At 39.6% G+C, this 25,371-nt stretch overlaps 1 protein-coding gene and 1 long non-coding RNA gene across 5 annotated transcripts in view; one reads left to right on the top strand and one right to left on the bottom strand.

Moving 5' to 3' along the window:
• nr6a1b (nuclear receptor subfamily 6, group A, member 1b) overlaps positions 1 to 25,371 on the bottom strand; it is a 204,017-nt gene that overhangs the window by 111,333 nt on the left and 67,313 nt on the right. The window lies entirely within an intron of this gene.
• LOC138224952 (uncharacterized) lies at positions 7,598 to 24,350 on the top strand. The gene is made up of 2 exons (XR_011183458.1): positions 7,598 to 7,923; positions 22,272 to 24,350. It is a non-coding gene; the product is annotated as an uncharacterized lncRNA (long non-coding RNA).

Genomic DNA, 25,371 nt, shown 5'->3' with positions numbered 1-25,371 from the left:
TGAAGCGCTATACAAATGTAAGAAACTTTTGAAGTCATAAAACTGAATAATTCGGTAATAAGCACATCAGTGCCTTAGGTAACCACAAAATAAAAATCTCTATAATTATGTCCATTATGCAGATGCGTATACTGGAACAATAGTAGGTTAACAATTTAAAAAAAAAACATGCAGTGCAATATAATCTTCCATTGATGGATAAGCATATTTTGTAAACCTTGAGTAAGCAGACGATACCAAAAATCACACAAAAATCGATCTGTGATAAGAAACAAGAATGATAGCCTAGCGCACTATAGCTAAAACATATTCCTTCCCCATCTCCTTAAACACAAAACTGGATATCCCTGAGTCACTGTGCCTTAGTGTTTTCTTTCTCCCTTTGCTAAAGAGCAGCAATACGTCAATCTGAAGCAACTCCAGCCAGTCAGAGCTCCCCTCTACCCCACCCCCAGCCCTTAGAGAACGGACTTGGACTGCACCTCATATGCACAGGTCTGGAAACAACACAGGCATCCATCTTCTTAAGCTTCTGCATTTGTTTTAAGATGGGTATCTAAGCTTTTGTATCCAGGCTTGGTTATTGTAAAAATTAAAAACAACGGTTAAAAAAAACAGCTGGCCAAAATACACTGCAACATTCCCCCTAACATAAGGCGCCCATTCACAACCTTGTTTTGACCTAATTAGTAATGAGGGAAGCAGACCTGCAACATATGGATCTGATTTTTTGAAGGTGTGGTTGCATGCCTTCAGGAGCTCAGCTGGCAAGAAAGCGCTGTTATCTCTACCCTATAATTCAGGTTGCTAAAAAAAGAACTCAACTTAATACCTGACTTAGGACTTTGAATTCGGTGTTAAGTATGATCTTTTGGTCAGCATTAAACAGCCACACGCAGGCGATAACCTCTGACATCCTCGAATTCAAAGTTTCCTCTTCAATAATCTAAGCCCGACTCCCTGTCAAATCCCTATCACCTCCGACACCATGAGGTTCCTCAGTACGAGAAGATTTTTGAGTTAATTCCCATTCACAATCTTAAGAGCCAATCATCGCCTTTCAACTGTAGGCATGTTTCTGTAGTTCTACTCCTTCACTGCCAAGAATTCAAAAAGATCTGTTTATTACAGCTTCGCTTCTCTCCTTGAATCTCCCTGGTATCGTGGTTTTCTTTTTTTCATTCCCATTGTGTTTACTCTCCCTTGCTAAATAGGTCAGTGCACTATATTTTAGTTACTTTCAAGACACAGCAAGTTTAAATTGAGTTTTAAGGAGCATCTCCTGGAAGCTGGCTTGTGTTGTATCTATGTGGCCTTTGTAGTTAACGGCTGCCTTTCAGTGAACTCTGGATTTGGCTGCATGCTTGGTATTAAAGCATATTTTCATATAATCCTGCACCTTATTTTTTGTAGCAAACCATAGAGTATCTTGCTTGGATAAAGGAACCAGCAAAGTTTGATTGCTACAGTATTTGTAATAAAAAATAATGATAAGAATATACAGAGAAATTACAGTTCAACACCACCTATACCCTACACTTCACCCTACACACACCTAAAAGGTAGCAACACAAAAAAAGATGTGTGAGCAAGGCACAGGTTGAATTTACTAGAATAAATTCATTATCTGATACTAAGTGATTTACAGATACATTCAGTGGAAAATGTAAATTGAAGCAAACCATTCCTTTAAAAGGCATACAGAAGAGCTGGCAGGAGTTTGACATTTTTAAAAAAAAAGCAATTAGCTTTGATTACTGCATAATCTGCAAGGAATCTCTGCATTTCATCGGAGATGTTTAATCGATTTCTAACCATGAAGGTTTTGATCAGTCTTTCCATAAAGAATGATAAAAAATAAAATCAGAAAAATATATTGAAAATGAAAATAAATGCTGTTTGTTCATTGGGAAAACAAAGAAAGCAACATATAGCACATCTTTCAAAGCATTATGCTCTAGTACGCAGTTTTCTTCTTGCTCTTTACAGTTTATAATGACAAAATGATGTTAAAAAAGGTAATCATTACATGTTTTACATATTAACTTCATTTGTAGTTTCTGTACCTATGCTGTCTCTAGAATAATTGGTATCTTCATTATTTTGTAATTACTTTCAGCACATTAGATGCACAAGTCCTTGAAAATCTTTCATAAAAGAATAGCACAAACTACCAGGTGGAATGTCTTTATACCAGCAATACCACAAGAAAGTTTCTATACACAAAGGTCTTTCTGTAAAACACCTATAATGGAAACACAATTAGTGGATTTTGTATGGGGCCTCTTTAAATTGTAATAAAGCATTCATAAAATCACAATAACTCATCAGTTGATCCTTTTGTGATACTTATTTTGCCCCAGGATCCTGATTATAAGGTCATTAAAACAAACTTGTAAAATATTTAGGTAGCTAGATTTAGACGAAGCACTAATTTAGATAAATAAGTTAAGATCTCACACAAAATCAAGGCCAAAAAAACTCTGTAGCCTCTCAAGACAAAAGGCTGTCACCTCTGTTTTTGCAGAACTAGAAGAGGTTATTTTGACAAACATGACACATAATCCCTTTATGCACCCCTTCCCCCATCAGTCGCTCAGAAAACGTACAGACCCAGAGACACAACACCGCAAAAAGGCAAACATCAAAGTAGTGTCTGACAAACCAAGTCTGATTTTATTCTGTTCTCCCCAGAACGCTAATATTCACCCCTGGGTTGCAATACGAATCTTTTTAAGAAAAAAAAAAGTTTCTTGATGCAATTTTGTTTACTCTCGACATTTCTACATTTCCCTGGATGAACATCTTTTGTTCTCTCTCGTCTACCTCTGCAGTCTGCAGCCCGGAGCTCTCGCTGAGACCGATTTACAGCTACGCCACCCAATCTGAGCCGCACTCCATCAGATTTAGGCCGATTTACACTGACCCATTACTGATTGGACACGAGTATCTCTCAGTGCACATGCATGAACCTGAAAACCCCAGATGTTGTTTTTAGCTCTGGGTTACTAAATCCAGCCTGCTAGGATATTACAGCATGGGAAGAGATGCCCTTTGTTCGTGAGGAAAAAGCACTGTACGCTCTGTGCACACAATACAGCAAGAGAGTTAAGAAACGACAACAACACAGCACCTGTCCAGACTCTTAGAATAATGATCAAAAGAATCACATCGTAGTTAGAATGGTAATTATCAGCACGATTGAGATCAATTTACTAAAGCAATCGCACACAGAAAAAATGCCGACGTAGGATAAATTCACTAGGTTTAGTATAAAGTATAAAGGATATTTAGACATGGTGCAGGCCAGTCATTTCTATCCTCTGCCTAAAATCTGCACACACAAAAATATTTTTTTGTCTACTATAACCGAGGATTGTAGAGTTATATTCTACCTATCGAAAGACATGGCTCGCTGCGCAAACATCTGCCTCCCACTGTGTTTGGATATTTCCCACCGGAATATTTTTCCTGCCACAAAGAGAGTGTTACTTCGGTGAGAGACTTGTCCGTCCCTCCCCCGACTCGACTGCATTCCTCGTGTCCTACTCCTAACCTCACAATGAGGAGGTGCTGACTCTTCTCTTCACTGTTGCCTCCAGGTAGACGTGTAGGAGGGACAGAGGCCTCAACTGAGCTTCCTAAACACACCAGAGAAACTGTTGTGACAGGAAGACAGCCCTGTCTTATTCTGCCAGCCTCAATGTCTTACGACGAGTCCTTTCCTGTGAGGGCTGATAAAAATAACTGCACTATTGTAACAGTGAAAATGAAGACGGTCCCACACCAAAAGGTGGACTTAGCTTCTTTTTTTTTAACGTATTTGTTTGGCAACAGGAAACATTTGCCTATCACAAACATTTGTAAAATCACCACTTTCGAATATCCAGTTCACAAAAAGTAAATGGCAACAATAAACTGCTTTGTTTTGAAGTGACAGACTTTGTTTCCATGTTGTGTAGAGGTGGTGAAGTCCTATTTTGGAGAAAACTGAAGTTGGGAAAAACAAGCAATTTTTTTTTGGTAAATGCTCCATTTTCAGTGGCTCCCCATTTTCAATGCTTTTTGTGTAAAAAAAAGTAACGAGCATGGCGCTGCCTTTTCTCCTGCCAATTTCTTTCTCGTCATTTAGGATTTTCCATTTTGCACATTAGCTGCAATTGTCAAAACTGGACATCCTTGACAAAGACTGCTTGAACCGTTAAAAAAACAAGCACTTATGTTAGGAAAAGCTCAGCGGGAGTTCAAAGGCAGGTCTTCTAGAATATGGTAGCAGAGGTGGGATCGTTATAAAAATCTAAGTAAGCCGAAAGTGGCCAAAAATTTCACAGCAAGGATTTTCTGGAATTACTCCTTCAGGGCATTCTGGAGGAAAGCAATATTTTTGTTCACAAAGCTTTGAGGAAGTACACTCAAGACTGCATTATCTGCTGTGTCGTTTACAAAATTCCTGGAGTCGATGCGCTGTAACAAAACACAGACCCACTGTCTCTGGGCCAACAGCGGGCACAATGAGGCTAACCTGCAGACAAGGCTTGAGGGGAAAGAGGCATTTCAGAAGGGATGTGTTATTTTCTTCAGCACTGGGTACGGAAAATTCAGCTCCACTAGCTCGGGTTTTCCATATTGCAGCCTCCTCGTTTTAAAACGTCACTCAAACAGAAGGAGAAAAGAAACAAGCCCATGGAGAAACCCGTAGTCTAATTACAGCCTCTTGTCTTGAAATTCCCAGTAGAACCCTAGTAGGGCCTCTGAAATTCCCACATTTTTTAGATGTATGCAGAAACATTAATTTATAATAGAACATTATTTCTTCTTTGGGTAATTCCTTTTACCCAGTGAAGCACACCACTGGTAATACAATAAAACTCATCAGGGACCAAATGAAAGCTACAAAGTTCAGATTTAATATAGTCGCATAGGCAGCGTTCCAAAAACAGTGCAGTGATTCGACAGGTAACCTCAGTAAAATAAAAGTTACAGAATTACAGTGTGAAATGTTTGACCAGAGAAGATATGCAGAACAATAAAGGGTGCGTTTACATTTGCATTCTGGAAGCGTGTTGCTAAAATTTTGGGTACATTCTGTTCTGGAACTATGCATTTCCAATTAGGGGGTATTTCTTCCTGGGAAAGAGCCAGAGGAAGCCCACCGTGGAATCTAAAGATGTTTTTACCCTGGTTGAAAAATGCGCTGACACTATGTTGTATGACGACGTCATCAAGTACACTCTGCACACAATATAAAGGGTCACATCACAAAGTGGAGTAACAATAAGGAATCAGTATTTAATTGCACGCTATTTTGACAGTACACCTCAGTTTTGATTGTTTTCCTGTCTGTTTGATCTCCGAATCCAGGCGTCAGAGAGAGACCAAGGGAAACGGCAAAATAATGGCACTGATTGTGGAATGCATGACACCTGGGAATTTTCTCCAATCACTACTGAAATATTTCCTGGTTGTACAATGTCAATTTGTAGTAATAAAAGGACATATTTAGCAGCATTTGCACAACACAAATATGTCATACCATAATGTGTCTTCTTATGCGTTTAGTTTAGAAATGTAGTGCTACTGCTTACATAGCACAGGTGCTAAATATTGTAACATTATAACAATATTTAAGGTGATTTACCACATCAAGGCTTACAGTAACCTGAAGCAATAATATTCAGGCTCTGGTATTTGCTGTTTTTTCTCACTTTCTAAGGTCTAGATAGTTTTAAAGTTTGCTGAGCCATTTCTTCAGCTAACTGATACACAGTTAACCTGTTGTTAATTTATTCTGGTGGCTGTTGATAAATACAAGTACAATTGTTCAAAAAGTCCCTTCTTCTCAATAAAACCACCTGCGCAGGTGCTAAAGTTCTCCTTGATCTTATTCCTTTTTCATTTTGCTTTCATTTTCATTAGTTACACAAATGCATGGAGCTCCTGTTAAAAATGAGCTTTTAAAAGGTTTTTTTAAATACAAGAAACTTCACTACCTACTGAATTGTACTGTATTGTTGTAACTGTACATCCGGAATGTCGGTGGGCAAAGGTATACTGATTAGTTGGTAAATAAACTAAAATGTATACTAAAAATTAAAATTCTGCTTTTAACATCTCCTATATATAGAAGTAGAAAACTACAGCTGTCCCATTATACTCACAAAAATATTAGGCAAAATGTTTTAGAAATGACCAATTTGAAAAAAAAAGATGTAAATAAAAATCCCACCTAGGCAAGTGCGAAAAAAGTTAATTGCTGTCACGACTTGTAACATCATCACTAAATGATAACATCACTGTGACTGGAATAAAGCACAACCTACAGAAAAGTCTCTTGGGATTTACAATGTGCTTGATCCATATCGCTTAAAAAATCAGCGAGAATGTTATTCCAGGCAATGACATGGGTCAATTCCTATGAACAAAAAGCATCCACATGTGTATGAGCTGTGCTTCCGTGATCTTAGCGTGTTTATAGTATACAGTATCAACCGTACATAAAATCCAAGATTAAACACTCCAGATTAGGCAAATTTTATTTGAGCTGTGCTATCACTCTGAAAGCGTTTGCTGACATGTTGCAAGCACTGGAGTTATATTTCACGAAGACAAGAAAGTATCAGAGTTTTTCCGATATGTTCTCTACACTGCCTCCGTATAATTCTGTAGGACGCATTCTTCAGCCGAATCACAGCTGGGAAGCTCCCCAGTATAACAGACCCTGCAATCCTCCTCCAAAATGCTCTTCATCTGAGTGTCGACTCTTTCGATATCATTGACAGCAAAAGTAATTTAACCTGTCTCACAAAATGAGCACATGTATTTTGATTTGGAAATGGTTTTATGCATTTTGTCCCTTTATGCCCCATTATATCTCTATATGAAATGATAATTAGTTGGGGTGAAATGGCAGTTGTGGATAATGAATACCATAAAAGACTGAGCAGGGAAAACATCTTTCAATTCAATTTGCCTTTCTAACTAACAATGTGCATGTCCTACCCTGCCTTTCCTTCATGAATCTCCTGCGAGTTTCACAACTTGTTCTGCATTATCAGTAAACAGAAGAGGTGCACACTGCAAAACCCGAGCCTGTGCTTGATGAAGATCACCTTTGCTCGAAGGATTAATCCCAGCAGCAAATTAATGGCCGTGTTCCTATTATTCAAACCCAGTCTCGAACCCAGTCAAGCAGCACTGGATAAATGCGCATGGGTCAGTAAATCAGCCATATCATGCTAGTCAAGATGTCCCGTCCACTTTCGCTACGCACAGACTGCATGCCTTGTTTTTAGCTGCTTAGAAGAATGGTTCACTGCAAAGGCGAGGGGGGAAAATGATCACTTTAAAGGATTTCACTCTGATTGCTGGCATCCAGACACCCAAACACTCAATCTCCCTGCACTGCAGCCTGTGAATGGTAAAGGATTCATGTTTCAATGATCCTGCTCTGGGCCAATCAGGAGCCATAGCCCCTAACTGCCAGTGCTCAGCGAATAGCTGGTGTCCCTGTTCTGCACATGACTAAATTTGCTCCTGTCCATCATCTGGGTCATATATAGTTCATTTCAAGTGAGGCAGACAAGGCTGCAAGGAAATGTGGAGCAGTTCAATACCTTGTCTAGCCTGCTTTTTTGAGCTGCTGATATTTGCTAACAGAACGAATGGCTGAATTCCTATTGGAGAGGCCAGGGAACGTGCCAGCAGTCAGGCACCCAGGCGGAGAAAGGGAAACAGGCGAAGGAGAGAGCTCCTATTCTTTTCATTTCGACAGCAACTTTTTTGGAGCACTTGAGGGAAGTTATCCTTCCTCCCAGAAGCAGCGGCAACTTTTTTTGTTTGACAGATAACCCCTCGCAAAAAAGTGGCTGACGTAATGCAAAAAAAGAAGCCTTTCACAGGACTAAATTCCTCACTCTCTGTTAGGTAAGAACAATTTGCCTTTTTGGGGTTTTTAATTTGTCCCTTTCTTCTCATTCTGTTTTTTTTTTTGGTCTGGAACCAATTCCATTCCTTTTCAAATGAGTGTGGAGATGTTGTTGTGTGTATCCTGCATGGGCTTTATTCTTTTGTTCAATGCATTTCTTGTTTTTTCCACCCCTGGCATGCCCTTTTCTGAATTGAAAGCTTTGCTTAGTCATTGCTACACACCACAGTGTGGAGTGCTGCTATTTTTACTTGTGTGACTTGAACTCTGGCTTTTACGATCGTTACTTTTCAAAATCTAAGGAGGTAGAGGTTTGAGATTCTGAACAGCAATAAAAGTCCAATACGTACTCCACAGCTTTTCCTGGTGGGGCTGTGAAGGCTGACATTGCCGAAAGCACTGGGTACGGCTCACATAGACAGGGAGGAACTGAGCCAGACATGGACAAAAGCACGAGCAAAAACCAGACAGCCTAGGTCACTCATTAGGCCATCAGTGGAGAAGACAGGTCAGCCAGCTGCTGTGCAGGGAAAAAAAAAAATGGATGGGAGAGGTGCTTATGTGCGAGTTCGTGACTAGCTTCTCAAAAGGCTGGGGCACTTTTTTCCTCCCCTTTTTTCTTTCTCCTTACAGCTGTGTTCTCCGTGTAGGAATGCATACCGACAAAAGCCGATATCTAATAGCGAAGTGGCAGAAGGCGGAGGGGGGGAGCTGGAATTATGAAAAAAAGGGAGTGGAGATTTTTTCCTGCCCTTTTTTTGGGGGTGGGGGGGGGCTGGAATGTGTTGAGTGACAGGAAATGCTTCCAGCCTCTCTGTTTTTTAGTCGCGCCTGCTTTTGTCTAAAGCCCTTAATCCACATGTTGTTGCTTATAAGGGCTGTCTGAGTCTGAGATTTACCCCCCCCCCCCAAAAAAAATGAAAGGACTGTACCTGAATCGGCTCAGGGTGGGGAATGGTGTGCGCGGGGAGCCGAAGTTGAAGAGAAATTTAATGTAGCAGATTCCTCACAAGCCGATTGTTGGGGGGGCTCTAAAACTGTGACTTTGATAAACTTCACAAAATACTTGTGTGTGCAGGGGTAAGACCCTTAGCCCTTGTGCCTATCGCTTCCTGAGGAAATGGACCTGCATTTCTGACAGACTTCTTTTTTTTTTTTAAAAGCCTTTATGTGTAAAGTCTTGCTACTCTTTGCTAAAAAGAGATGCGTCGGTTGTACTGTGGGAGGCATGTGTTTTAAAAAAAAAAAATCCACACATGAGGCACAACAGGAACCCGGTCTTGTAACTCGGGAGATATAGGCAAGAATATCAAAGGAACACATGCTTCGATACAAAAATAGAGACTAACGAGAACTTTCTTGCTTTTACACGTTCACCAATTACTAAGCGAACATGCAACGAGAAACAAAATTGAGACAAAGTCGATGTAGACAAAGGTTCCACAAACCAAAGCCTGCAGGCTGAGGTCCGTAGACTCTTTCTCTAGACAGTAGCCAGCACGGACTTTGTTCACATGCTTGTCTTAAAGTCCATCGGCTTTCTGCCTCTGGCCGTACCTGGATTTGAATAGAAACCAGACAGCAATTCACGCCACTCAGCCACTCTTCCCTCCAGTGGACAAAAGAGATTTGTTAGCACGCAGTCACAAGCCTCCCAACACAAAGCTGGATGCCGCACAGAGAAAAGAGGAGGGTGAAGGGAGTTGGTTGGCGGGGTGGGGGCAGTGGCGGGTGGGCGAGGGGGGGGTGGGGGGATGCTGGAGTCCACGGTCGACAGGAAATTACTGCCATTGATGAACCACTTGCAGATATCCGTGCTGACAAAACAAGGAGCGTTTCTGTGTCATGTCTCGAGGCTCCTAAACTAGCTTTTGAACTAATTCAAGTGCCATAAAATCCATGAGGGGAGGGAGTTTATCAAACGGTCTAGGGAGGCGCGTTTGTGGTACTTCCTCTGACACGGCTGTTAGAAACTCAGGTGCTTTACAAACCTGTGGTGGGCGGTGGGTGGTGATGGGGAGATTCTCCCTGTCTCTTCTCCGGCCTGCCTCTGTTTTCCGCCCTCTGAGAATCGTTTTTTTGTTTAATCCCCTCATTGGGTTTGAAAACACACACACACACAAAAAAAAAAAGCACGAGTCATAGCTCTGAACCAAACTTGGCTTTTGTTTAGCGTGGCTTTCATTGCGTGCTAGTCTTCAAAACAGGGAGAAAAGATCAATGGTATCTCATCTTGGTGATTACCCATTCCATGTTCCTGTAGCACCATGCCTTGCATTGTTCGGAAAAATGAAAGCATCCATAGAGCTTCATGGCTTTGTAACACAACAGGGCGGGGGCTTGTTTTCAAGAATGTTCAGGGTATTTTTTTTAACAGTGACCTTCAAATTGCACTGAGAATCGGAAAACATTTTCATAACTTTCTTCTGAATTCCGCTGGTGGCACCATTAACTCCTGGAAAGCTTGAATTAAAAAGTGACGGACGCTTTTCCAGAATAACACGCAATAATCCCCCCCCCCACCCCCTTTGAGAAGAAACACTTTTGAGGTCCTCTAGCAGAGCAACAAGAACACCGGCTTTGTTACTGCGGTGGTCGGCCACAAACACAGTTGTTCTTCGTGGTTTCCCGTTTTGGTAGATGGAGCACGGCCCTCAGCACTAACTCTGCCTCTCCTGGCTAAGCAAACTCTAACCGGTAATTCGTTCTCTCTCTCCAAACCTTAATGCTCAATCACGGCCCTGCAAACTGATACACATGCTTACAAAACGGAAGCAGGGCTGCAGGACTACAGCTCCGGCAGGGTGAGTACCTGACACAAAAGGAGGCAGTTCGAACAACCCCATAAGCCTTTTGTTAGCTAGTGAGACGGGCAAGGGTATGGCAGACAGCAGTTAATACCTGACTCCCCTCTTCCGCTGCACCGCAACAGCTGAATTGGCGTTCAGGTGCAAGAGGCCACAAACACCTTGATCAGTTTAGTTAACGCTCTCGTGCTGCTTTGCTGACGTTACATTATCTTTTTGGGGTACCAAGATTGCCTCGATAATACACACGATTACCACTACAAGGAATGGTAATGGATGAATTTCTTCCTGGCGTACTACAAGTGCAAAAATCGAATTTGCATATAAACTGCCAGTTGGGCGCGCTTACTAAATGCCATTTCATTGTAAGGGAACAGGAGGAGTGTTTACAGTTGAACAGACCACTTATAGCAAAGTATGGATTAAAACCTTTAATATTTCAGTTAATTTGAGGGCCCATTCATTTTTAGTGCCGTTCCGTTAGGCATTTACAGTGCTCAAAACCCGGTCTAGCATACGCCACAAAATATCACGATTCTGCATATAATTAAACCTGGGATGGTGTTTTCGTAGGTAGTAATCAAGACTTTAAGTATTTTTGTTTAGTAAAAGCCTCCCTCCCCCCCATCTGCGGTCAGCCACCAGTGTAGCGTAGACGCTCCAGACTGTCTTTCAGCGATGAGATGCCAAGATGTGATTAAGAGTAACAGAATGTTCAAAAGGGAGAGATGTGGGCAAAAGAGGATTGGCACAAAAACGCACACAAGGCTGCCTCCACATGCCCAGAGAAAAGCCCTGGGAAGAACACCTCATCTGGTGATAAATGAAAGCATTCCTTCTGATGTGTACAGTCTGGAGCGAAACTATTTGATGATTAAGAACGTACACATCTTGTGTACGTACAATAACAACAGCGATCGGGGAAAAAAAAAACCCCAGGCACCAAGCAGATCATTGCGCATTATCTGTGAAGATGATCAGCAACGAGTGACTGATGACCACATTATTATTAACTTCCAGGGACTCGCAATAATTAGTTAGCAAGAGACTGGGCACCAGACAAGAGTGCAATTAGCTAAAATGGGCTCCTATATAATATAAGACTTGGCTGGAGGTTCCTAGGAGTTCTTCTCTGGTCATCATAGTTTTTTTTTACGTTTAGTTTGACGGAAACTAGAAAGATCTGTCCGTTCGCAGAGACAGAAGCAAGGGATAAAATAGTGTGTACCAGGACTCGAAACGAAGCAATGTTTTCTTTCATAAAAGCAAGGATCAAGTGCAGGATTTCATCTAGTCAGGAATGTCTCCTACAATGTCAAGTCCTTTGTGATAAGAGTGTAGTCCTTCTACACATTCTTCTCTGATCCTCTCAAATAATCAGTTTGCATTATTGGCAAATTGTGAGAAATTCAAAATATGACCATCAATGGTTTTTCGCACAATAGTGGCCTGCATTTCTATAGACAGCGTTTTCTTTTTTAAACGTATTGAACAGTAATATCTGTTACAAAAAAATATTTAAGCAGGCCATGCACCAGAATCAAATTTTGACCAAAATGAAAATACCCTTTTGTGATATACAAAATGTAGGAATCATTTCAGGGATCTGGTCGAAGAGTGGCTGTGCATCACTATGTATATCGTTCTCTTCCCATGTCAAAACTGAAAGAACCATCTGACAAGCTTTTTTTTCTGTTCACTGAATATCAGGGTCAATTAGTTGCCATGTCTGGTTGCTATTCTCTCCGCATTAGAGTGGATTAGACAGTAACATCAAATATTAGGACCCTGAGCAGGTCATCTGCTGCTTTGACCTACATTTTTGTGATGCGTTCGCCATTTGCTATTACATTGACAAATCTGGTGCTGTCTCAGCTGAAAGCACTTTCTGAATCTGTATCCATTTAAGGGTGGGATTTATTTCATTTGCCCCGCTGCTTAAGACATTTCCAAAAAGCTGATCATGAAGGCTTAAAGTCATTTAGATTTGTTCTTGATATACTTGTTTTGTGCATGCGTGTTCAGCAGCTAAAATTAAAACATCTAAAAGCCCAACAGTAAATATTGTGACCAAAATGACAGTGAATTCAAATCATTGGAGCATTCAATGTACTGTGATGCAAGTGATATTTTTCATACCAATTTCCAGAAATGAAAGGCTTACAATTCTACCCTTTTGTAGGGTTTGTAAAAGTTGTGTTACAAAGCTATGGGGTTAAATATGTTAAGTAGAAACAGCAGGAATCTGGGTATTTCACATGCCAAGAATGGTGAAAAGATTTTGTTTAAAGTCACTGCTTAGCAAAGGAATTTAAAATGTGCAAGGAGAGCCATCATTTGATAAGCTCCTGAAAGTCACACATCGCCCAACTCAGAGGTTTAGCTTTTAAATGTAGCGCTGCAGTTAATTATGAGCTATTGAATTAACAACAGCCTCAACAACAGATAAGTGCCTGGAATGAAGCTCTCCAATCAGAGTGGATTAGGAGATGATAAATCATACATTCTACTAACATATTCAGTCGAGGGACTTGCAACTTCCATGGTACTGTGAGCCTGAAGTGACATGTACACCTCCATTAAATGACCCACAAAGAGGCAAACCCTCAAACAAAGGGGTTATATGTGGGTAGATTTCCTGAATCTACAGCAATCAAATAATCCTAAATGCTACTAAATCAGCCACAGAAATACAGGTTTAAAAATAATAAAATAAACCCAGTGCCAAGACTGCTAATGCAATCTTCAGCCTGCCAGCTTAGAAGCTCTTTTAATCCAAAAGGGTTTAGCTGTTCTTAAAAATTCAGAAAGGAGCACAAATTCATTAGATTATGTTTATATGTATATAAATCAGTAATATTTAAGCTATTCAGCGAGCAGCAGAGAATTAACTTTAAGGGTTAAATACAGGTATGTACATGAATTCATAAGTACGCCAATTTGCTATAGCTTCTTCATTTTTTGGTGACAATGTAGATTTGCATTATTATAAAATTCATGCAAAACGTAATCGTGTGTAATTTAAAACTGAATCTTCATAGTTCTAGCATTGTTTCCAGCTTTCTGGTGTGACAAAAACTCCCAAAACTCCATTAAGAGAAAGTTAACAATGTTTTGTTCAGAAAACTGAAGCCCATAAAGCCTAAGTGGCTGGATAGGAAAGATTACGAACTACTGGAGGTAGCAGATTTTCTTTCTTCCGCTGTGGTTGGGCTTTGACGGATAGTATTTTGGACATCGCTGCCGTCCTTGACTTTTACAGACAGTGATGTCGCCGCTAACTCCCCTCCAGCCAGATCTTCTGCAGACCTACGTCTGGGTCAGTAACCATCACTTGAATTCACAGCTGAAGAGGAGAGGAGCTGTAGGGACTAAAGACCCCCCCAGCCCCCTCCCCTTCAACCCAGCCCCCAACTCTCCCCCCAACAAGACAACTCCTCTTCCCAATTCGGCAGAGACGTCTCTCGTCTCTCCAGACGCGAGACCAGCGTAAGAATTCACATCGCTGGCTTTGGAAGGGGAGGCGTTGGGAGACTGAGGGGGTATGATACGGTCCACCCCACTTCAGGCTATTCGCAGAGCAAAGCGCCCTCCGTGTTTTGGGGAGATAAGAAAAAGAAATGTAAAAATGTAATTATCGCAAAGCGTCTCTGCACAATTTCTACCCCACACATTTCCATCAACCACCATCTTCTGCTAATTCCCCTTACTCGCCCCTCCCTCCCACCACCAACCGGTCTCCAGCAGCAGGAGGGCTGTGATGACTGGCTACTGTATGGTTTATTTATTAAGATTATTATAATCAAAAGTAATGAGCGCACACACTCACAACGAACAGAGGGAGGACAAAAAAAAGATAATCCGTCTCGATGAAACGCAATGACTGCATGGAGTCTACTGAAGAGATTAAGCGAATGGATTAAGCAAATCACAAACAAGGGTGGTGTAACCTTTTGTTTGATTTGAAAAAAAAAAACTCATTTTATTTAACCCTTTGTCATGCCATTTAATTCCCTCCTCATCGCTGATTTTTTTTAAAAAAAGGGGAAAACGGTGCATCATCAAACATTTAACAGTCGTGGTTGAGGTTTTTTAGACCAGAAGTCAAAAATAAGTCTTAATCTCAGCCTTTTTGCCCTGGCAGGCTAAAAATTGTATTTTAATACTTTTTTTTAATGGAAATCATAATCTTTCAACAGGATTTTTTGCCTTGATCCTGGAAAAAAGACAGCGGAATGAAACTGCCACCTTCTATATTATAAGTCCGACCACATTTTAAACATTTGCCTCTGACTCCAATGCATCACCGATTCAGTATATTATCTATCATCTTATCTGCAACAAAAACTAAGTAATATGTACTATCTGATTAATAAGATTGAATAATAAGGATAATTTATTATAATATTTCAAGTTTTTTTTTAAATTAAATTGATTTTAAATTCACAAATTGCGCTGAGTTTTCGAAGTAAATTTACAGGGCCAAATGGCTCAATTTTTCAAATTCGAGAACGGGAGGTTTTTTCTTTCCCCAAGTGAAAGACTGTAAGTGCATCGCTCTTCCAAAGTAAAACTGGCCCAAGAAAGTCAAACGAAAAGGCAAATGTAAATCCTAAAATATCAAATCAAAACAAAAACTCACTGGAATCGTAAGCGGTTTAGAACTAACGTGTCACTTCATTTTCAAGCAGCCGGATGCTGTTCTCATTAGCAATTCTGAGAAAAGATTTTACAATCTGGCAGTGCAGACTGCTTTTAACTAAACACTTTTTACTGTGTACATATCATAATTAGTTATAATTCTACAGGAGTTTTTTTTTCTTACATGAAAGGAACATTTGAACACGGCACTGTTACGAAGAAAGTGGATAATACAAAGAATAGCTTGCCTTTGATGTGCAAATTAACACAGAAAAAACATTGTGAAATTAACATTTTAAATTAAACTGCCATGCCCAAATTATACGTTTGACCTAATTCAGGTTCAGCTTTGGGTGAATATATTTATTTTGAGCTTCCAGTGGAATGGAGGGCTACACAAGTCACGCAATATAAGATCTTTGACTATTTAGCCATCAGGGTCTTGAAGGAAATTGGGCGAATGTTACAAGCAAGATGATGGCAAAAAGGAGACATTTCTTATCGAATTAGCCTCTAATGCCATAGAGCATCCTAAACAAATGAGCTTCTAGTCATAATAATACATTTAATTCTCATAATATCAGACATAGAGTTTTCTTTATGTACCACCCAAATCTTTCGAATTATCTAGAAGGCTGACCAACATTTTTATGAATTCATCTTGACGTTCAAGTTTAAAGTTAAGCCACCCATTTTAAACTCTCCTTTTTATGAACACCATTAAGTCTTTAGAGCATGAGCCATGCCTTTTTCTTTTTTTTGGAACAGTACATTTCCTCCATTAATGCAGGCTCTGCCTATATCTAAAATATTTATAAGATCCATTTTAGTATTGGTTTTATATAACACCTGAGAAACAAGGGTCATGTGTCAAAATACCATCCACAAAAACAAGATACAGATCAAAATATCTTAGCTGAAAGTTGACAACTACAGCTCTCATCCTGTTTGTTTGTTTTTTTCTGTTCCAGCAACACATGGGATTCATTTCCATTACAACATGTTTTCGGAACACTGACCTCCGAGAAAAGTCAGTAAAGGAGAATTTAAAATGTCAGTGTTTTATAATAATTACAGATCGATGAACTGATTGAATTTTCACTTGATCGACAGTATTACAGAAATAATAAAGAATATCAATGACCACTGTAGCAGCAAAAATAAAGGGAGGGATGCTGTATATTGAAGTTCATTTACAGTACCATCTAAATGTCTCAGCACAGTAGTTCTGTACTGAAATACTACACTTCAGCCTTTTCAGAAATACATCCTGCATACTCGAAATACAACTGCGACCACTTGTAAACCTGTATCACTTTAATTTTAACATTTGTGTGTATACTATAAAGAAAAACGGCCATTGGTTGTATAAAACTAGCTATGTGATTACATGCCTCTCCTGTTTAACCATCATAAGAGTCAAATGTTTCAGGCGAGTTCTGACTGTACATGATGTAATTATCAGTTTAGACATTCACAATCGCAAAGCCTGCTGCCAGACTCAAAAGCAGAATCATTGTCATTAACCCCTGAAAACAGAAATAAAAAAGTGACCCATTAAGCAGCACCTGCCAGTGTGGAATCGTGTGAATTAAATGAACTGTGGACATACGTGTTTCCTCTACTTCCTCCTAACTCATATTATTCTTTCAGTATGTAGAAAGTTAGGCGTGTATTCCAAAATTAGGCAAAGCTTTGTTTTATTTCTGCAATGCAATGACGAATTAGACCCCAAACTGCTCTTATGCGTTTGGTTTGGACTAACAGTTCTGGATCAAGATGTATCTGCGGTATTAATGTAGAAAAGAAACAAGAAAGCCTTTGCTTTTGAGGCTTGTTTACATCTATAATATTTATACAGGAATAAACAGAATTACCATGAACTGCTATTATATTAGGGAGTCCCTGTTATTACATTTCTCTTTAGTGCATTCCACACACCAGTCCTTAGTTGCCCTCAGTAGTATAACAGTCACCATCTCTTTAATGGCTAATCCGAACGCACCTCGCTTCACAGAGCTCTGTAAGCGGGACTGGATTTAACTGTGAACTTTGGCAGGCAGATGGTGTTGTAATAAGACACCCTGAACCTTGGCTGCATCTCTGTATACTCGTACAAATTCGCACATCATAACTGTGTGCTCTGTGGGAACCCTGCACATAGTTGGCTGGAAGCCCATGGACTCCAGGGAGGGATTTTCTGGTTTCTTAAGGTGTCCTGTGCTGTAAATGGCAATTTCACTTTACCCCTTTATCAAGGCAAACCAAACAAACGCAATTTCTCTTTTCAACTTGTCGCGTTTCTGGTGTGACTAAAAACACTGTCACAGTTTCTGTCGGCAGTGTAGTTGTGAAATGAGTTACAGGCATTTTGCCCGCGTTCCGTTTTTTTTGGAACCTCTTCCAAAGGAGTTCCATTTAAAACGGCTGGAAAACTTCTGGAGCTTAACATTTTGGGTATATTTATCCTCGGCACACCATTAAGTTGTGAAGCCTATAATTACCAAGAACAACGCGAAACTAGACAAAATGGACGCGAGCTTATGTGCTCTGGTTTGTAGGCCTCTAAATGACACGCAACAAAATGTTCAAGTAAAGTAAAAAAAAGGCTGATCTTTCTTCTTCCTCAACTGATATTTTATGTGTCTGGTGACACGCTGCCATCTTACATTTCCATGGAGATTTAGGAGGTTGCTCTTATCCACTTTGGCCTGTCTCTGCACATTATGGCTGTCTGACGGTCTTTGATTTCTAGAAGACCTGCAAGCAGGAACATCTGTTGGCATATTTCTGCTCGAGTATTTTGAGCACGATGGTATCCTGCCTATTTTAAAGTCTCGAGTTACATTTCATAGCGCGAGAATGTGGCGTACTCTTTTCATCGAATTACCAGCCATTACACGTACTGGGAGTGCTCTCAGTAGGGAGTTCCACGGACAGCGGCCTCCTGAAAAAGAAAACGTTTTCTCAAATCCAAATTTCTGTCCCTGCCTTATTATTTAAAAACAGATCTTCAAAAGGTTTTTTTTAAAAATAGCACTTTTAGTAGGACAAGAACAGAGACCTCTGCTTCTGTACCTTTCTTGTGGTCCATGTTGGTGATGGTCAATTTCTGGCTTAGTTTGTTCTTTGCCAGGCAGACCGTGACAAAAAAATAATATTCAAGACCCTTTTTCAAATTTGTTTTTGTAAATTAAATTTGGTTTATGGTTTCTCTCGCGTCCAAAATGGCAGCAGGGCAGTTGATCTGCCAGTTTTCGGCATCCGCGGTGGCCACATTATGAAAGAACAGTCCAAAGTAACTGACTTTCCTGCTGGAGCATACTTCAAATTGACTAGAAAATGATCAGCCTCTGTTGTTTCTCTCTATATTAAGTTTACCATCTTTTTAACCACTGTCATATAGCAGCTCTTTATCTTGCTGTTGACAACTGTAATAGTACAAGCGGTATACACTATCCAGTGATGACACTGAATGCTTATTTTACAGACAGATCCAAAGCAGTGGGTTTCAGTACATGGTCTGGTTAACTGCACCATGTCTTCTATTTTAAAACATGCCACTATGATTGGTACTTTCTTCTTGTAAGATGCCGGGCTCCTTGAAAGTGTTAACAGGCTTCGCTGCCTTCCCTAAACCACACCGGCAACACATGAAATTAGCCCCTTTTTTTATCCCTCAGAAATGTGAGAGAAGGAAGTGGCAGTTTCAAGAAAAGGAAAAAAAAAATCAAGAATGAAAATCTTGTTAAGGCTGGGCAGGAAGCCAAAAGAGGCTGACTCAGAGCCAGACAGAAATGGTAGGCCGAAGCCAGAGAATGTCATTTCATTTAGAGACTGCCCTGTTAAGTATCTTCACTGGAGGATCATGGAAACAATTATCGGTATTTCTTTGGGAAAATAAAGATACAAACACACACTTTAGGGATCAGTCTTTGATCAGCTGTAATTTTCATTATAGAATTCCGACATTCTGAAGCTTTTTGAGACTTAAGAGGCCTACTTTATTTACACGACCTCAAGAGAACTCCAAGACCACAGTATTCATTTGTGAAAAGAAAAACACGTTCATGCTTTGCAAATTTTACCTGTAAAATAGAAATGGCAGGACACTATTAAGAACCAGATTCTTTTCCAGGGTGTCAGTGCTTATCTTGGTTTTTTAAGCTGGGGAATCAGCGTTTCGGAAAACTTGATCCACACAAAAATGGAACAGTACATACTCTGAAGATCCGGTATTTCTTTTTATAAACAGAAGTTTTATCTACATACATAATGATACTGTATTTACATGTTAGCATCATGTTCATCAAAGCTAAAAGGATTATATTTCATGAACAATTTCTTATGAGGTAGAGCAAAATACAATTTCAAGACCAAAAGCAAATATATTCCTCTTCTCATCTGGATTATAAAGATCAAAACTATAGATTCCAAGTCTGGCATCTGTAAAATGTAGGAAGAAGAATTTAAAATGAAGCACACTTTGAGCATCTATGAACCACTGCCATTCACATTTAAAAATGTACAATGCACCTGATTTTGCATTAATCACCTCGCAGTAGTGTCACATTTTCTCATAGAATTGTAATGATGAGCAGCTTCTAATCAAAATAAGACATGATGGTAAATGGCTTCATCCTTTCAAATGATGTTTGCTATCTCAGTGCATGTCTACAAATGCGGGTAATTGAACATGATAGAAGGCATTTAGAGCATTTCTTTATAAGGAGTAGTGGAGTACATTAAGGAAAGCCTCAGTAGGAGAAAAATGGTTCTGATGGTTGGTAGGTTTGTGTGTTGTGGATTGATTGCCTTGCGTTGTGAAAGCTGTAGCCATAGGATCACTTCCATTGATTATCTGTGCAATTTATATCCACAGTAAAGCAGCCAAGACTCAACAGCATTGCAGTTTGACTTGTTAATATATTCCGGTAACCATGTATTCATATAAATCAATGAAATTTCTGTTCACCATGGAGATAGTGATAGTGAACATATGGAGATATGTTACTAAACCGTATGTTTAAACAATTTAAAAAAGATGAATAAAAACTGTACTGCTGTTCTTTAACTTTTAATGCATTGATGTACATTAGCCTTTCATGCACCTTATGGAAATACTTAAAACTGAGCAAGCAGTTTGATTCACATGGTTCAATGTGGCTTTGTTACAATATATAAAAATAAATTATGTAAAACAAAATACAAGCCAAGCAACCGAAAAAGACTACAAGCAAACCTCTGTGCATTCCAGTTACTTTACTGGAACTGGTATGGTTTGTGCATTAAAAACTGAGATCTGTTGACAGAACACTTACTATATATAGTCTCATATGCCTGAATGCAAACTGTCTTCATAAATAGAATTCCCAGTGTGAGTCTTCTCCACACTGTCAACACAGCTGATGCAAAATCTGCTCAATAATTCACAACTACGGGGCTCCAGTATTTTCTAGCTAGGGAGATTTCAGATGTACTCCATCAAGGTCACAAAAATCCAGGGAAATGCCCTGGTTTCGCCAATGCTCTGTAGCTTTTTTAAACATTTACTCAAACATGATCTCTTCAGCTCTCTCAGCACAAAAACAGACACCTCTTATCACTACCTAAACACACCTGCCTCTTGTCTGGAGCACAGCCAGCACCTAACAGCTTTTCCTTACCGAAACCAAAAGAGGTTAAGTGAATATAATACAGTAACTATTGAGAACCTGTAACATGTTATTTTAATTTCATTTAACAACCATGTTGAACTGTTCCAACACTGAAAACATTTTAGCATTTAGCCTATCTATAGACTTTATCACAGTTTACTGCTCACACGGAAAGTGTATAGAACGTGTAGTATACAATGTTTTAGGAAATGTATATTGTTCTGGATACTCAGGGATTCAGGAAGTTACAGAGAAACAAGTTTATTGCACTCATGGAAATAATTGTATAAATACAGAATAATGATACATCTCAAGCCCCTTTTAAATGTCTTATTTAAGTACTAATATATCTGAGGCAGAAACACAGAATGCCAAAAAACACTAAATATCTTCATTAATCTTTTCTCAATACAAACCTGCACTACCAGTGCCCAAGGAGGTACTTACTTAGACCACTTTTCCTTCCTCCGTATGACTTTCTGTATTCAAAGATTATCACTCTTTATAGTTTGTTCCAAGGAGAACTTACAGAATCTATTCACTAGTGATATAAGTGGTGGATTGCAATCTGTTTGACTATTCAAATATCTTCATGAGCATTCAAATAATGAAACAGCAGTTTGCCATGCAACAGTACCTGAAGTTTGGTGAGATCCCCTGTACTGTATATTTAAACCATTCATTTAAACCATTCTCTGTACAGAACAGATTACTAGAATTTGTCTGTGACTTTATCATTTACATATGTTTGATTGATGCTTTTATCTGAACTGACTTACATTTGCAACCATTTATACAGCTAGCTATTTCACTGAAGGGATACAAGAGAAGTAATTTGCTTAAGGGCATGACCCATCCTGGATTTGAACCCCTAACCTACCTTTCCGCTACACTGTTGCATATTTACAGTAGAAGCCGAACACATAAGAGAAACATTTTGCATGCCGTCAGCTGTACTGTTACTCTAACCAGAGATTAGCTGCTTGCGTGATTTGAATGTCAAACATTTTCATACAATAGAAAATGAGATTATGGATAGAATTTGAAAGAAAAATGTGTACAATTCATACCCTACTCTGTATTATCTAATGAATTCAATATAACTATAAAGCATAGAACCTGCTTATTGTCTGGAAAGTACTGAAAATAAAAGGCAAACCCAGGAAATAGTTCAACTAATGCAGAAGAAGCATGTTTAGATACATAATTGGGATTATAATGACTCTTTTTTTCCTTCTACAGCTCACTTCTGAAAGACACAATGCTGGTGTGAGCTATTAACAGAGGGACTCAAAGAAGGATGCCTGATTTCAGTCCTGAAAGGTGAGACACGTTAGGAAATGAAGAGCTCGGCGAATCATACTTCTGTACAATATCTCAAATGCATTATGAATGGGAAGCACAAAAGAAACAGTCAAGTACAGTAGCTCTGTTCTGCAACACTTATGAAGTGAAGAAAAAGCCCTCAGAGACATAAGATGTCAGCCAACTTGAAATGTGATTTATCCAACAGAGTTGAGTACAGGTCAGTGTTTCAGTCCTTTGAAAGAATATGCTGATACTAGCTACCTCAGTTCTTGCAGCCAAGACAGCAAAGCAGACATCAAGGTAGTGTTTTCCAGGTGCCTTCGGTGAACATTCAACGCTGTCGGTGAGTTTGAGCTTCTAACAGAAACCATCGACCGTTGACTGTACCCTGAGGCGTACTGCTCTCATCACCACGCAAGTCAGCACCATAGTCTGGAAATGACCTAGTCTGAGATAAATGTGATCTAGACAGGCTATATTATAGGTTGTGTTGCTTAAGCTGTGTAATTATCTCAACAGTTCAGAACGTCAGATTCTTACTGCAAAAGTATATACCAGGTTTCTGTAGAGGACGAGTGGCTCCGCTCCATTTCACACAACCATCCCACTCCGTAGATGTTGTCAGGCACATGAGAACTGGGCTGTATCTGTTTAACCCCAGTGGGGCCCTGCACTATGAATCGTCTCATACAGAACTGGTCTAGCAAAAGATGACGAGTCAATCCCAGATAAAGTCGGCTCCCAGATTGGAAACACTGTTCTATCTATAGGTCCCCAGCTTGCTTTTTTCAGGACATAATGCCGACATGCTTCCTAGAATACGCTTCCTAGAACGGCGGATCAACAAGGACCTAAAGATGTGTTTTTTCAAATGACCACTGGGCATACATAAATTCAAATGTAGACCTGTTTTAAAATCTCATGTGACGGTGTATGGCGTAACGACTGAATAATTAGATGCAAAATGCATGCATTATAAAGTGTGAAAAATAGGTATACTAGAACTGCACATTATTTAAAATTTGTAAAAGAAGGAAAAACTGATGAGAAAACAGTGAGTGAAAATGAAAGTCATTACCCAGGAAATGGCAACATTTCACAGGACTACCTCCGCGGTTTATGGGCTTCTCTGGAACCGACGAAGTAGAGACATTAACACAGCAATGAACTTCAAAGTCCCATGGAGTCCTGACAAGCGGATCTCTATTGTTTTCCGAGTAAGTAAACAGTAATGGCTGCAATAAACATTCATTGCTGTCGGTGGGTTTTACATGGAAACAACTCACTGATCAATGAATGCAAACTGCGGTTCAACAACCCCAAGCTCTTTTCAGGAAACATCATCCACAGGCCACAAAACACGGAGCACTGCACTCCGAAGAAAGGGGAAGACGTTCCCAAACAGCAGCTACGTTTTTCACCGCCGGGATGAAGTGAATAAAGCCATATTGGACCAGTCAAACAACTGTGCTTCCATGAGGATCTTCAACAGTATCCAAAAATAACAAGGACATTTTCTGACAGAAGGTTTGATAACTTAAGACTTGCAATACCGTAGTTTTGGATTCGTATGTGCGCTACTCTACATTTATTTAACTGAGTTTAATTGTGTTATACAGTTGGCCTATACTTGTGGCATGTTTTCAAGGTGCCAATCCAAGCCCAAAAGGCACAGCCAGGAGTTTCAGCATTTCACGCTGGATTTTATAGATGCATTTTACATAATAGGTTTGTTATAAGAGGTTTCAACTAATTTAAACTGCTCGGCTATGCTCTTTCTGCTTTGTGTGACTGTTAAAATCCCCAAACTATTGGTAGATGATGGAAGTCGCAAAAAATGTAAATTGATGTTGTAATTAAAAACGTAATTACAAGAAAAAAAACGCAGAAGGCCTAGTCTGCTTTGAACTGCTTGTAACCCATTCTCTCTTGGAATTCATATCACATGCAGATTTGTACTTGAGGCACAAGAAAATAAACACTCAGAATCACATTCTGGGCTTGATTCCTAAAGTGTGACTGGACAAAATTTCTAACAAAAAAAACACACAACATCAAGACTGTGATGAATAATCCAAACACAAAAACAGGTCAGAATGAAAAGGATTATCCATCTGCCCATTTTCTAACGGTTTTATCCAATACAGGGTCATGGGGGAGCTGGAGCCTATCCCAGCCAGCAACAGGCAAAAGGCAGGATAACAGGGTTATATTTATCTCAATCTTACTCCTTAATTAGATAGGATAAAAATGAACCAGACTCCACATTTCAATTATATTTAGAGCACATGAACAAATGAGGTTAAAAAGCTTTGTTTCAAGGAAAAGCCACATTCAGTATTGCCATGACATACAACAGCACTGTCACCATCTAACCCGATCACTTCAGATCTCAGATTGGGGGCTACGCAAGGCAGGTGGTAATGCTCTTCAGATGAGACGTTAAAACTAAAGTTCTGACTACAGTGTCATTCAAAATCTGATGGCACTGAGTAGTTACTCTAGCATTCGAGGTTTCTCTCTGGCCCTATTTGGCCATCCTAAAGTTCCCTCTTCATTGTAAATTCACTTTTGTAATATTCCTATGATTTTAATTCCTATACTTCATAACTAAGTACAGCCAAAGCTGTATAGTCTCTGAATAGTAGTAATTTACCACATTGTGATAAACTCCTACTAGGAAGTCCCAACTATATCTTTGAGGTGAAGACATCATGGCCCTGTCACGAAAATGGTCTACACAGCTCCATAACTGTTCTCTCCATCGTCCAATTCCAAGTGTAAACAGTAGAACTATTATTTCTTTTCTGAGCAGCATCCTATCACAACACAGTCAAAAAGGATGAATCTTTCCTACTTTAAATCGAGAGCTGAGAAGAGTACGTTTACATCCAACTGGCTCAATAAAATACTGGATTTAGACACTCTTGTAGTTGGATTGTGGAGACTTAAATGAATAAAATTATATAGGCCTAGAAGTTATAAGATTGTGCGGTATACCTCAAGTGTCTGGCAGTTAACGTGAGACACTTCA

This window comes from Lepisosteus oculatus, chromosome 24 (genome assembly GCF_040954835.1).
Source record: "Lepisosteus oculatus isolate fLepOcu1 chromosome 24, fLepOcu1.hap2, whole genome shotgun sequence".
NCBI classification, from domain to species: domain Eukaryota; kingdom Metazoa; phylum Chordata; class Actinopteri; order Semionotiformes; family Lepisosteidae; genus Lepisosteus; species Lepisosteus oculatus.
This window is presented reverse-complemented; position numbering and strand designations above follow the sequence as displayed.